The sequence below is a fragment of the Octopus bimaculoides genome, chromosome 22 (genome assembly GCF_001194135.2).
Source record: "Octopus bimaculoides isolate UCB-OBI-ISO-001 chromosome 22, ASM119413v2, whole genome shotgun sequence".
Lineage (NCBI taxonomy): Eukaryota > Metazoa > Mollusca > Cephalopoda > Octopoda > Octopodidae > Octopus > Octopus bimaculoides.
The window spans coordinates 12831959-12836502 of record NC_069002.1 but is presented as its reverse complement, the minus strand read 5'-3'; the positions used below and the strand labels follow the sequence as shown (position 1 = coordinate 12836502).

At 39.6% G+C, this 4544-nt stretch overlaps 1 protein-coding gene across 1 annotated transcript in view; it reads right to left on the bottom strand.

The window, feature by feature from the left end:
- Positions 1-1960, bottom strand: part of LOC106881180 (uncharacterized) — a 19283-nt gene extending 17323 nt beyond the window's left edge. The window contains exon 1 of the mRNA XM_014931470.2: positions 1670-1960. The gene's annotated coding sequence lies outside the window, so the exon portion shown is untranslated. The remainder of the gene's footprint in view (positions 1-1669) is intronic.
- Between the last annotated feature and the right edge of the window lie 2584 nt (positions 1961-4544).

The window sequence follows — 4544 nt, the reverse complement described above, 5'->3', positions numbered from 1 at the left end:
TGAAAGGATGGAAGACAAATCGACCTCAGCAGAATTTGAACTCAGAATGTAAAGACAGACAAAATGCTGTTAAGCATTTTGCCCAACACGCTAAAGATTCTACCAGCTCACCACCTTAATAATAATAATAATAATAATAATAATAATAATAATAATAATAATAATAACAATAATCATCATCATCATCATCGTCATCGTCATAATAATAATAATAATAATAATAATGATGATGATGATGATGATAATAATGGTTTCAAATTTTGGCACAAGGCCTGCAATTTTGGGGGGAGAAATAAGTTGATTACATAGATTCTAGTACATGACTGGTACTTATTTTATTGACCCCCAAAATGATGAAAGGCAGAGTTGACCTTAGCAGAATTTGAACTCGGAATGTAAAGACGGCTGAAATAATGCTAAGCGGTTTGCCCAGCATGCTAACGATTCTCTCAACTTGAATGGCTTCAAATTTTGGCAGAAAGCCATAACGACGATAATAATAATGATAATAATAATAATAGTTTCAAATTTTGGCCCAAAGCCAGCTGTTTTAAGGGAGAGGGCACGTTGTTTCCATCAACCTCTGCGTTCGGTTGGTACTTATTTTACCAAAGCCTAAACGATGATAGGCAAAGTTGATCTTGGTAGAACTCAGAACATAAATCTGAAAGAAATACTGCTAAGCATTCAGTCTTGTGAGTTAATGATTCTGTCAGATGCCTGCCTTAGACCAAAGTAGAATTAAAAGACATTATTATTACTTAAAACAATATTTGTTAAATGGTGCACTGATGTATGCAAGGAGGGCCAGAGTTTTTATGTGTGTTACATAAGGTTTCTAGGGGTGCTGGCAGGGATATCTAGGTTTGCTGCAAGGGGTATCTTGATGTGCTTGTAAGGCAGGGTATTTAGATGTGCTGTAAGAGGGGTACCTTGGTGTGATGCCAGTTATATATTGAAATGCTGCAATGGGTTTCTCAGTTAAACTATTAGGGGGAGTAGTGTTAAGGGACAGAAAAGGTGTCTTGTATTAGAGGAGAAACATGGGTACCTCGGGTGGTGAGAGAAGGGAGAGAGAGATAATGGGGAGGAGTGATGGGGAGAAGAGCAAGGACCATGCACCAAGTTACAAGAAGATGTCTAGAGCGAAGCGTGGACTAGGGATTAGAGAGGGTCAGAGGGGGGTGGGGTGAGTTCATGAGATTGTGGCTGGAGAGTGAGAGATGGGCACAGGTAGAGGGAGTGGGTATTAGGAGGGAGATATGTTGTGGGGTGGGGGAAGAGATTCAACCGGGACATAATTGTATGCAGGTAGGTACCAGAGAGAGTGGAGGGGAATGCAGTAGATGTGATACCAATGTGTGTGTGTGTGTGTGTGTGTGTGTGTGTGTGTGTGTGTATGTGTCTTTATGTCTGTAACTTACTGACACAAGTCCCTGTAACCTAGCAGTTTGGCAAAAGAGACTGATAGAATAAGGATAGGACAAAAAAAAAAAGACCCCACTGAAGAATCAGATATAAAAAAAAAAGACTCACTGGGGTTGATTTCTTTGTCTAAAACCCTTCAAGGCTGTGCCCCACCATGACTGCAGTCCAATGATTGAAACAAGTAAAAGATAAAGGATAGAATATATGAGTTAAAAAAGGAGAAAAATGCAATATTACTCACCCAAATAGAATGGTAATTCAGTAACAGTAAAAAGAGACGAGAAAAATCATTTTCCTCTGTAAACTCTCAAAATATCAATGAATTTTTGCCGCAGAAAGCTAATATTGATTCTCTTGGCTTAACAAGTCATGTGATTCCTTGGTTTGTTTCTTATTTATGATTTATCAATTCATTGAGAATCTGCTGTAAGGAGATTAGGGATTAATCTGTGGCTATTAATCCCTTGCACTTAATCTGTTGTGAGGCAGAGATTACAAGTTGGAAGTTGAAGGAGGCTTGTTTGCTTGGTGAGAGAGAGAGAGAGAGAGAGAGAGAGAGAGAGAGAGAGAGAGAGAGAGAGAGAGAGAGAGAGAGAGAGAAAGAGAGAGAGAAGGAAAGAGGGAGACAGGGAAGAAAGAAAATAGAAAGAAAAGAGGAGGGAGAAAAAAAACTGAGTGACAGAGGAGAGTAAAGAGGTAAGGAAAAGAGATGCAGAAAGGAAGAGAAAAAGAAGTGATGATGATGATGATGATGATGATAATGAGGATGATGATGATGGTGATTGCGGTGGTGGTGGTGGTGGTGCAGGTGGTGGTGGTGCAGGTGGTAGTGGTGGTGGTGGTTGTGGTGGTGGTGGTAGTTTTGGTGGTGGTGGCTGCAGCAGCAGCGGTGGTGCCAGTGGTGGTGAAGAGGAGGAGGAAGTGATGGTGGAAGAGGAGGAGGGGGAGAGCGAGAGAGAGAGAAAGAAAGAGGAGAGTTGAAAGGAAGAACATAGAGGAGACTAATCGGGACAAACAGACAGACAGACAGACAGCAAAAGACAGAGAAATAGAGAGAAAGAGAAGGAGTGAAAGAAAAACAGAGAGAGAGAGAGAGAGAGGGTGGTGGGTGTGAAGGATAATAGAAATGAGAAAAAGAAAGAGGAAAGAAGGAAGAGAGAGAGAAGACAGAAAGGACGACTACACAAATTCTCTTCTGCTTTCTCTTTCACTTGTTTCTGCCGTTGGTCTGTGACCATAATGGTGCATTGCCTTGAAGGGCTTAGTCTAGCGCTTCTTGACCATTTTTTGCCTATAGGCCCCTTTGGTTCCTATTTTACACAGGGTCCCTGAGAGCTAATCAATATTTAAAAAACTTTTATATTTTTATGATTAAATATTATTAGGGATTTGTATAAAAATTGTTAAAATATTTTGTGTTGTAGAAATATGACCAGTTTATTGCAGATAAATTTTAACAGCAAAATATTATGTGGGCCTCCCACCACCAGGGGTCATATGGACCCTGTTTGGGAACTGATGGTTTAGCCAAACAATTCGACACATGTATTTAGGTCTTCTTTTTTTTTTTTTTTTTGGTAAAGCCTGGTACTTATTTTATTGGTCTCTTCTGTTGAACAGCTAAGTAAGAGGAGATGTGAACAGACCAACAGCAGAAGTCAAGCAGTAGAGGGAGACAAGCAGACACATACACACACGTATGTGTGTATTTGTGTGTGTGTGTGTGTGTGTGTGAAGGCATGTGGTGTAGTAGTTAGGGTGGTGCACGCATAAATTGTAAGATTATGGTTTTAGTTCCTGGACTGGGTGATGCATTGTGTTCTTGAGCAAAACACTCCATTTCATGTTGTTCCAGTCCACAACACCCAACCAAAGAAGACACTTGCCCAACCCACAAGCTCACTGATGAAGGAAGAGCTGTGAGTTGTTGAATAATATTAGCAGAGCAATCTATCCTGCTAGGGATAAGTGACCGATTTATCTTGTGGAGATAATGTTTCTGTTCATACACAATGAAAACCTAAACGCGCTGTTTCCTGCTGATCTATTTGGGTTAATGGCCCTTTATATTAAATCTGGTTAATTGCATGTTGGATTGGTTATTACAATGGTGAGATGATTAATTTTGTCTACTGGCATCTGGACACAATATGAGCTCATAATGCAAAGAACCAAAATTGTTATTATGTTATATCTAATTTGACAATCTAACAATTTCGCAAATCATCGCCTGATTGCAGTATCACTGTCATGCAAGCAGTATCCTTTGTTTCCAATCTTCCATAAAAACGTGTCTGGTCATAGGGAAATATTACCTTACTTGGAAACAGGTGAGGGTTGGTGACAGGAAGAGCATCTGGCCATAGAAAATGCATTGCAATAAATTCCATCCTATTCTTGCAGACGTGGAAAAGTGAATACTAAAATGCTAATGATAATGACACACAACAGGTTTCTTTCAGTTTCTGTTTACCAAATCCACTCATCGGTCTTTGGTCAGCCTAGGGCTTAGAGTAGAAGACACATGCCCAAGGTACCATCTAGTGGGACTGAACACCAAAACACATGATTGGGAAGCAAGCTTCTTAACCAAACAGACATATTTCATTTTGCAAAGCATTTTTCTACACTACACTTCCTCATACCACACTAAATCACTATTACACAACATCAAAGGTTCTCAAAATTGGCAGTACTGCCCCCAAGGGGGCACTGGCCATGTCAAAGGGGACGATAGGCTTTAGGAGATATTTGGGATCTTTTTTAAAACGGGGGCCACATTTTTCATTAACGAAACACTTTGAAACTTGGAACACTAGTAGAATGTGTCATATAAAACATCTTTTTCTCTTAGTCTTCTTAAAAAAAAAAGAAATCCATAAATTATTCCATGTTAAAGTTGTCGTATTTCTGTAATTTCAACCAATCACTGACGTCCATTCAGCCGATATACATTAAGTGCCAACTACATAAACAAACGATTCTGAAACAATTAACCCTAACCCTAACCCTAACTCTAACCCTAACCCTAACCCTAGGGTTAGGGTTAGGGTTAGGGTTAGGGTTAGGGTTAAGGTTAGGGTTAAAGCAAATTTAAAATGAAAAAAGCAAATAAA